Below are 11,113 nucleotides of genomic sequence, written 5' to 3' on the forward strand. Positions count from 1 at the left end.
TTTATGAGGGGGGACCAATGATTAAAAAGTGGAGAAATGTACCTAACGTTGTAAACATTCGGCACCATATATGTTGTTTTGCTACATAATTAAATTATACTTAAAATCCTTGGTTAAAATGGTGGTTTTAAAAGTATTTTTTTTCAAGTGAATCATGACATATAAATGAATTATCTCCTTTCAACTCCACATGATTACGTCTTTGGTGTGAGGCGGTCTCTTCTGTTATGTAAACAAAGAGTAAAGACTCGGGATTCTTAAAGGAGCAAATATATGGCCCTTATATCGCTTAATATATTTGAGACGTCACGTTGGATGCAGGAAATCTATAGCTTGAATAGAAGGTGCACGGTAATACTACCCATTTTAAAAACCACTAAACAGGTATTTAAGAGAAACTTGTAAAGAGTCCAGACCCAGGTTCTTAGACTTTGATACGCGTCTAATATGTTTATCAATTTGTCGCTTGGCTGTGTACAGTCCTTTTAAATTGGACTAGCAAGGAGTCTTCTTGCCACAGAGTGGAAATAGTGCAAGTAGCAAACGCAAACATGCATGAACGCAGGCAAAGACACACACCCACACACACACATACAGTCAGCTCCAGAATTGGGGCCCTTGATACATATAATAACACAGATAATAATCAATATGTTATATTCAAACATATGGGAAAACTATATACTTTTATTTCAATACATTTGCCCTCATGTTTCAATGTTTTTTTATGAACTAATCAAAAAATTCTTTAAACCATGGCACCCATAACAGTTCTTGCAAATAAAATCAAAGATTAATTGGCAATTAAATACTTAATTTAGTTAACATGTCTAAAGGAACCACACTCACTGAGCACTTTATTAGGAAGACCTGTACACCAGCTTGTTCATGCAAATATTGAATCAGCCAATCATGTAGCAACAACTAAATGCATACAACTATGCAGACATGGAGACATGGTCAAGAGGTTCAGCTATTTCTCAGGTCAAATGTCGGAAAGGGGAAGAAATGTGATCAAAGTGACTTTGACCATTGCATGACCGGTGCCAGACAGGGTGGTTTGAGTATCTCAGAAACTGCTGAACTCCTGGTATTTTCATGCACAACAGTCTCCAGAGTTTGCAGAAAATCATGCAGAAAAACAAAAAACATTCAGTGAAATGCCTTGTTAATGAGAGAGGTCAGAGGAGCTGACAGGAAGGTGACAGTGACGCAAATTACCACGCATTACAAAAGTGGTATGCAGAAGAGCATCTCTGAACACACAAAGTGTCAAACCTCTAATCTCTAATAAATATCTAATAAAGTGCTCACTGAGTGTATATTGTGTCAGCACATCACTTTGTGTTTCACTAAAGTATAAAATGAGGTAAGAAGCATGCAAAATCCGTTTGTCATACATCAGGATGGGAAAAGCCAATGAACTGCAATGGGCATCTCAGTCTCCAGGCTTAAATCCCATCAAAAATGTGGTCTGAATTGAAGTGCAAAACCCAAGGATATCATCCATCCATCCATCCATCCATCCATTATCTTAACCCACTTATCCTGAACAGGGTCACTGCCTATCCCAGCATACATTGGGCGAAAGGCAGGAATACACTCTAGACAGGTCGCCAGTCCATCGCAGGGCACACATACCATTCACTCACACACACTCATACCTATGGGCAATTTAGACTCTCCAATCAGCCTAACCTGCATGTCTTTGGACTGTGGGAGGAAACCAGAGTACCCAGAGGAAACCCACGCAGACACAGGGAGAACATGCAAACTCCGCACAGAGAGGCCCCGGCCGACAGGGATTCGAACCCAGGACCTCCTTGCTGTGAGGCGGCAGTGCTACCCACTGCACCATCCGTGCCGCCCCAAGGATATCAATGATCTTGAAATGTTCTGCATGGAGGAATGGTAAATAATTGTGAAAAACTTTTTGGGGGAAATATTTTTTCTATTTTCTATTTATATTTTTGGTTGATTCCATTGAATCATTAGTAAAGCACATTATTTTAAACATGCTGGAAAGTAAAGTGCATGTCAATATTGTTTATTATTGTTTAGTTTACAGTATTTTTGTGCTATTTTCTCCTATGTGCAGCTACAACATTGCTGGAAATAGGCCTTTCCTCAAGGAGAGACCTTTTCACACCATCCTACTCTCCCCACCTCAGCCACTCCACATTTCACAGCCCACTGCCATGTTCACCATACCACCGCCTTCCTTTGTCCTGACCTCAACCCGCAGCTTATTAATAAGCAGGTCAATTTCAATTACTGTACTTAAGGAGGGTAAGTGGAATAGCAAGCCTACTAGTCCACGCTGTGTGTGTATATCTATATATGTGTGTTTGCCACCATGGTCCAACCTAATATGCTATACAGTGGCCTACTATACTCAATAGAAAAGTATTGTCAGAACTGTTTCTCTTCGCTTGGGTCCTGCATTTCAGTCTACCAGGGACTAAACACTATAATTCCGTCCCCCAGTGGCAAGATTCTGACACTGTCTCTTGTGGAGTAATCATTAAACTCTCACACATTGTGATATCCTACGGAGCTCAGTTCTTTCATTATTTCCAATTATGAGCAATTGTGCATTGATTAATGGACAGAGCAAAATCATTTTCAATATTTTAAATATTCTTTATTAAAATGGAAAAAACTGAAATCTATAAGACTTTTTACAATTTAGTCATTTGATAGATTATATTTTTATCCAAAGCAATTTACAAAATTAAATTTAACACGGTAAAGACCTAAAATGTAATGCTTGTTACAGTCCGGTAACCATGCATTTAAACTTTTAAAAATAGTTGACGCCTCTACAACTGCATGTGAATTACAAAAAAGCTGTGCTATTAAAATGTTATGTTTGTGCAAAATAATCATATTCTTCCCTGTATGGTATACCAGGTTTACACTGCTACTGAAGTTTGTTCAAAGAAAGGCTAATTGATGTTTAGTGTAAGAATGATCTAGTCTTATCTATTCCCATACATAATCTTAATAAATTGCCACAAATTGCTTTGTCCTGTCTTCAACTTCAACTTGTTGTAGTCTTAAGACTTAATTGATTGGATTGCAGATAACAAAATAGGATATCTGCTCTGTTCATAATATATTTACATTCACTGGAATTTCTCTGCATGTATTATGAGATTTGCACATCTAATAATACGTTATGAAACTGCATAACGTATCATTACGTTATGTCAAAGGGTTAACTTCTTCTCCATTTTTTTGATGAGGGAACTTCATCCTTTCCTGAGGGTGTTTATACAAATTAAATAAAGAAGTGGTCCCATCTGCCTTACATCCCCCATAACTCATCGCAGCACAAGCAGCCATTTTGTTTTAGTGAACAGATTGTAACTAAAATGTCCCAGCAAAGTGAGACCACAAAAGGTTTTTTCCCCACTGTGATCATTGAGATCTGAAGTAATATATTTTGGCATAATTGTTCTCACATATTGTTTGACAATGTCAAATGAGGCCCTAAATAGTGTAATTCTATGTCTCTTGTGTTCTGTGGTCATCTTTGGGTCTTTAATACAATGGTGAATTAATGGATGCGCAGACAGGCAAGATGTAAGGATGTACAAGAATGTAATTGATCTTGTACAGAAGGCTGTGCTAAAAGCACAGAGGATATTTCTCTGTCAACCCAACAACACCCATACCTAGTGGCTTCAAACCTCCATTAAGGTCACCAGATTCAATTTATTCAATTTCATATACAGTGGTGGCCACAATTATTAGAACACCTGACAGATCTGAAAATATTGACATTTTCTTGCCTCCAAAACATGATTTCATTTCATAATGTTCATCAAATATGCAGATGGTTGCTCTGAGCACAACAAATATCAGATGAAGTGAGTCCTACTGTTTTTATCCACTTTTAACTTTAATATTTGGTATGTCCACCTTTTGCAGCAATTACAGCAGCACATCTCTCTGACATAGTGTCAATATATTTCCTGAGAACTTCAACACTAATGTTATCCCATGCCTTCTGCAACTCAAGCCAAAGGCTTTCCTTTGAATGTACAATAGATCCAGTTTATTGTCCAACTCGCCCCAAATTTGCTTGATGGGGTTGAGGTCCGGACTTTGAGGGGGCCAGTCCATCATTTTCAATGTTCCAGCAGATTCCTTCTGTCGCAGGTAGTTCCGGCAATAGTTAGAATAATGTCCTCTTGGAAAATAAATCCAGGCCCAATAAGACGACTCCCAGATGGTACTCCATGCCTCACCAGAATGTTGTGGTATACTTTCTTATCCATGATGCCATCAATTTTCACTAAGTCACCTGTTCCTGAGGCTGAAATGGCACCCCACACCATAATACTACCCCCTCTGTGTTTAACTGTTGGCAAGCGACACTCATTTTTATATCTCTCCCCCTCCCTCCATCGAACATATACTCTTCGCTTGTTGGCAAACTGTTCAAACTTGGACTCATCAGTCCACAACACTTTATACCAATCTTCCTTTGTCCATTTCTTGTGTTCTTTTGCAAATTTCTGGTGTTTCTGGTATTTTTCTCTCTCAGTAACGGTTTCTTTGCTGCTTTTCTGCCAACAAGTCCTTCTTCTCCCAGTTTCCGATGCACAGTTCTTGAAGACACTGTTGCACTATTAGTCATTGTGGTGTTGATCTCGTCACGCAGTTCTCGTGAGGTCTTTCTTCGGTCCTTAAGACTGAGAATTTTGAGATGCTTCACTTGTCTGTCTGAAAGTTTCTTTTTTCTACCTCTCCCCTTTCGGTTCTGGTGTGAATTGGTGGCATCATGGCAGTCTAAAGTGTACTTTACAGTGCTTGGACTGCATCTCAAGTCCTTGGCTCTGCGGCGGTAACTCCAGCCAGCATCAAAAAGGGCCTTTATTCGAACCCGTTGCTCACTCGTTAGCTCCTTCTTCACCTTAGCCATGTTCAAAGAGCAACATGTGCTTCAAGACTACTTCTAGAGGCTTTGAATTTATACCAATTGGTGGTGTGGCCTCAGTGATAAAACCCTGATGTTACCAATCACTTAATGAGCAGGATAGGCCTTGTACATTCAAAGAAATCATGCAGCTGTGTCCTAAGACTCTTGCATCACCATCAATTTAACCACGATCACACCTGACAATGATTACACAGGTAATTTGGCTTCTTCTGTGAAAGAACATGATTGTGTGACATTGACAGTGAAATAGGCCTAGCTTGTTTTTTGTATGGAAAATGACGTATATCTCTTTATGATGGCTCTATTCTCCTCACATAATGCTTTGTAGATATTTCATTTGTTTCATGGGTATTTTAATGGCCAATTCAACAAAAACAACTGAAACCTCTTGAATATGCCAAGTGTTCTAATAATTTTGCCCACCACTGTTTGTTAGCTAAAAGACATGCCAGGAATGCTAACAGGTATTAACGGCTACCTAATATTAATGCGAAATGTTCAACTTGCACATAGGTATATCATGTTACATTTTCCAAAGTGCATTTGTTTATGATTGGGTAATTCTCTGAACATCATTTATAATAGAATTTGGCAAGTGAAAGTCGGCACTGGGTAAGGTTGCATTCGTTCCTATATGTGGCTTAGTGATCTTCCAGAACTTATGTTGCTTAATCAAATGCAGACAAAGTCCTTTGTAAATGGACTCTCATATATATAATTTCTCATTTTTTAGCATACAATGTAGCTCAGTACCTGTATTGTTTATAATACACAGCTTTCTTTGCTATATTTGGTTTCCTTATACACAGCTGTGTATTTCTGGAAACGATTCAGGTTCTGTTCCTTGGTCATGGATACAGTGCCACGCCTAGAATCTCAGTCAAGTTCCCCAATCATAACTTCCCAATGTTGCCCACATGCACGCAACACAACTCCCAGCAGTGTTTTGGCTTAAATCGGACAGGAGAGTGGAGGAGGTGATAGGGGGGGTACAGCCTCTTAGGCACTTGGCTAACCACCTGACTCAACTTATCTTTATGTTGATTGCAGCAGTTTTACTCAGCACCCATGCTGTAATGGTGTTAGCTGCGGTCATCAACCTTCAGGGAGTGACTTTTCCTCTTCCTCCCTCTGAAATTACACTCCTATCTGAATCCAGCTGTCTAAACAGGATGTTGTTTGAGCCAGCCATTAGCTCAGTGTTGTCTCTGTGGCACCAGAGCAGGTGGTGTGGGCTCATCCACGAGGTGAGAAGGGAAGACTCCGTGTGAAGAGGCTGGAGGAGCCCTGCAGTTGAAGAGGTGCTGGCCCTGGCCCAGACACTGGCCCTGGCCTTGACTTGACTTTTTGGCTACATACAAGTAGACATGTCACGGGGAGGGAAGCATTATTTTGGAATAATGTACAGTATTGTAAAATCACCGTGTTCTGAACACCGTGTTCAGATCAGCTTTTATTTGTGTGTGTGTCTGTAAAGTATAATTCCTTCCGTTTTCATAAAAACTTGGTATGAGTCTCATACACAATCCATTTCAGAATACAGTGATATGGTAACAGTCTGTAACATTGTGGTGGGGAAGCTGTTGCTAACGAGAGACTACGGACTGGGCAGGCTTATACGGCATTGTTCGGACCATTGTGAACTAATATCAATCAATTCACATCAATAAAAGTGTTTAATGTCTGAAATAGTCAATAAGCAACCATAATCATAAACCACATTCCTCAGGAGAAAAACTACCATAGAATGGACATTAACGTCTGATGGAAGCAGCCGGTTCCCGTGAGTTTACATTAGATGAAATGTGGGGATGATATCAGGTCAAAGAGGCAGAGTCTGGTCGTGTTGCAGCCTAGCATTCCTCCCTCTCCCCTGAGACCTTACTCAGTTCCTAGAGCCTGACTGTGCAGTTCCATGGAACATTGGCGGTGATCTATGTACAAACCAGCATTATGTGAGGAGGTTTCATTCAAGGTAAGCATGCTGTGCAGATCTTGCACAGGTTACACACAGCCTGTATTGCTCAATTAACCAGGTTATGTACAAAACCCCAACAGTCCTCATGGTTACCAATGATCCCTTTAGGTCCAGTGTCTGTGAAAGAGACTGACTGCCCAAGTCCAAACCAAATCTCCACTGACATCTTCAGTCCCATTTGTGGGAAGAGAATTGACGGTGAAAGAACTGTCGACCTCACACAAATAATTGCTGAGTTTATATTTCAATCTGCGTAAAGTTTTTGTTAAAGGCTGTGTCAGTATCTCTGGGGGGTTCTCATTTTCTTCTGTTATTTAGGATTCAGAGGTTTTCAAGTTCTCAGTGGTAAACCCGAGCGCTAGAAAACTGAACAATGCAAACTAAAATTCCAGCTCTGATCTTATCTGATTTGTTTTTATCGAATCCCGAAGGTTTCTGCGTACTCATTTGTCTCTCACAATGACCAAGATGCATCTTTGCGACACTTTAACTTCCAAAATGTGATGCTTAGCTCAACAGGCAGACTTGCGGTGGCCCAATGAACTGGCAGGGGTGATTGGTGTGCAATGAGATGTCGTCATCTCACCCGACTGAATCTTCTCATTCCTGATACAGCCAATTGTGCTTCGCTCTGTAGGGTGTGGGGCCCATCCATGCACTAGAACAGTACCTTAGCAGGATGAGCCATCCAGCAGCCCCATCTTTTGATACCGGTTTGATTCAGCAAGGGATTTTCGCTGCCATTCAGCGGAGGCAGGGCCATTGTCCTGCTGACTGATTCAAATGTAACTCCACAATAATGGGGAATAATCGGTGTGTTCTAGAGGGAGTGGCCTGTGCAGGGGTGCAGGTAGCGTTCCTTTGTGTAGTATTGCTTCTGCACATTGCGCATGCTCTCTGTTCTCCTCTGTGTCCAGTGTCTCTACATAGAGCACTTCAGCCCCTACTGTACAGTGCACTGATCTTTACACCTGTACAGAACTCAGCAGCTTGCCTTGATTTATGGAAATTAGACTGGATCCACACTGTAGCTTTGGGCTTTTTTTGTTTTTTTGTTTTTTTAACTCATGCACTTTGGGCGACAACCTTTTCCGACAGTGACTTATGGAGAGCCTCTACAATAGATTCAAGTATGGTGGGAAAAGATCATGTTAGTTGGATGGGCCAGAGGTCTGGCTAAAGTGCAGCACTGTTTCATTTCTACCTGGGGCCTATTTGTGTTTGGGTCGTTATGTGCAATAAAGTCCAAATTGTGCTGGCTGTTGAGCCTCAGGGGGTTCTCGACACATTCGCGAGTATTTATGGCCCTTCTGTCCGAGTGTTTGGAAGCCCTGCCGCCCCTGCCTTCCCCCAGTTTGGCGGCGGTGGGTGTGCAAAGCAGCAGTCCCCACACATCTCTTCCCCTCCTCCTCCTCCTCCTCCTCCCCCCGTTTTTCTTTCTCCTTTCGCTGACAGGAGGGTAAGATCTGTTGAAAAAAGAATCCTGTTTCTCCACTTCCTGCCCCCTTTCCCTCCCTCCCTCCCGCCTTTTGGCTGTTGGAGGAGGAGGGATCAAAGGCTCTCCAGCACACACTGTCCTGATTGAGAGCAGGTGCAAGGAGCCACAGTGCTGGGGTGGGCTGGGCCTATACGTGTGTGTGCGTGTGTGTGTGTGTGTGTGTGTGTGTGTGTGTGTGCGCGCGCACGTGCGTGTTTGGGGGAGGGGGACAGAGGGGCTCTCTATGCCAGACACTCCCCTCCCCCACCCTTCCTCTTCCCCTAAAAACACAAACAAGAGCAGGGCTGGAACAGGGCATGGCTAGAGCACCGGTGGAGGGAGAGAGGGAGACATTCCTACAGGAAGTGGATGGGACAGCTCTGAAACAGCAGGGCCCAGACCTCCCACACTGCAGAGCGCTAGTCGCATGAGGCATGTAGGCCATGCATTACCCGTCTCCTGGAGCAAGAGGAACGTGTGAGGAGCTCATACCTGCATGCGATGTCACTGGCTGGCTGCCACAATCATTGGAAATGGATGTTTGGCTGTCCTCACTTCTGTGCTGCTCATTTATTTTGGGAGTGGAGATAAGATAATCAAGTTTTTGATTATAGTGAAAATAATCAAGCACTGAAGAATGTCATTATCTTTTTAGTGGAGGGTGATGGATGCCTGTGGGTTGTGTGTGTGTGTGTGAGATATTCTCTGGCTGGATCAGTATTTGCTTGAGTGTGTATGAGATATGAGGTGTTTATGGGATGTACAACACCTAGGAGTGTTTTTCAGGTCAAATATAAACCACATCGATGAGATCTGGGTTCTCATAACCTCTACTGTATTCTTACGTATGAGGGCACATGCCAAGTACATACTTATCTTGGTTGCCTAAATGGCAGATTTACTTATATATACCTTATTATTTTGCAAGGGAAAATAAATAGAAGATTCTAGGTAGAATTTCAAGATGGCAACTTTCATATCCAAGTCCCAAATGATGTGGAGACTATAGTTCCTAAGGTGCAAGTGTAGGCATTGTGTGATGGCATTCCTGCTACGTTTAACTTTGGAGGGTAAAGTTGCGCAAGAGGGGTGATTCTGAGTGGGTGTGACAGTGAGTGGTTGAGCATGTATATCGGAAGTCGTATGGGTGAGATATATTTGTGGACTGGGTATCAGTATGACAGGGCATATGAATGAACAAGAAGGTGGTAGTCTGATTCCTTACGTAAGAGAAATGTGTGTGGGCACACACGCATGTGGGCGCGTGTGGTTTTGTGTGTCAGAGGATCTGCATGTGTGAGCAATGATGCTGCAGTTTATCGTGTGTCACAGACACAGGCCCCGGCCTCTTCCAGGTCAATGGTGGGTATTTCAGCGAGTATCGACCCCGTTAACACACCAATTCATTTAACAGCCGCTCTGGCTCAGCCTGAAAGGGGGTTATAACTGTGTCTCTGAACAAGTGACCACGCACTGGGCTGGGGTCAGCAGGCCAAGGGGCCACGAGGACTGGTGAGACAAAGGAGACGGTGATAAAAACCGGGGGGTGAATGTATCCCTCGCAATCCTGTAAACCGCTACACTTCAGATGATCTCAAAACTCAATTCATCACCTCCATCGCAGTTCGTCACTCGGCTGTCAAGTTTCTTTCTTTACCCTTTCTTTCTTTCTTTTCGACATCGACGAAACACATTCACAGGTGAAATGATCCCTCAGCCATTTTTTCTCCTCAAACAGCTCTCACAAACATAATTGCACAAAGAAAGAAAAGAGCTGGCAATGAGCACCAAGAGCTCCCAGGCTGAATATTGACTTTTCTCACAATCTGCTGGAGTGAAAAATATCTCTATCAGGGACTTTGTGTCAAAGTCGATATTTTTACATGGTCAGTGAAATCCAATGAAACATCGTCTCCTCGGTTGATAGAGCAGATTGACTTGAAATCCTTCAATACATTGCAATAAGTATTTAATATGCTTTTAAAGACTCCTTGGAGGCAGTTGCTCTAAGCTTTCCATGATTAATCACACCTTTATCAGCTGTCTGCAAAATACGGATATACTATACAAAATAGTTTACAAGTGTCCTCAGTTCCACCACAACTGGAAAACAAACACTAAAGCAAGCAACCACATTAGGGTTAGGCCATGCTTTTAGATCTATAAACTGTAGTGATTGATGGGGTGTTCTAATTAGGGGGTTTTAAATACCAGCAAAGGTCACTGCAATTTGCCCCCGATGTTTAGTTTTCACTTTTATTTGTTTTCATCTACTCAAGTTGCAGTCCGAGTGCATACTACCATGTGCACATTTTTTCACAAATAGGTGGATGTAACAGCATCCTTCTATGCATCAGTTAACTTTGGCAACCACAACCACATGTGCTGTCCATTACCCTAAAACAGAGGAACGTAGTCATTTCTGCTGTGAAAGCCAAAGTTCTTTGTCATATTGATTCTGCTGGGGTTTTTGTATTCGCAGAACTCTTGAAATAGCTCTGGGGGAGTGGCAATGCGGCAGTGTTAAGGGAGAGACCTGCAATCAGGAGATTCAAAGTTCAGATCCACAGCGTGAGAGCACAAAGTGCTTCACCTGGAGACCCGGTTGAGGAAGCATGTAGGCCAACTCACAGTTTTTGTATCAACCAGTTACTAGTTTTCTAACAGCTCGATAAACTATGCAGACCTGATTCACTCCTGTACTTGT

The sequence above is a fragment of the Conger conger genome, chromosome 1 (genome assembly GCF_963514075.1).
Source record: "Conger conger chromosome 1, fConCon1.1, whole genome shotgun sequence".
Lineage (NCBI taxonomy): Eukaryota > Metazoa > Chordata > Actinopteri > Anguilliformes > Congridae > Conger > Conger conger.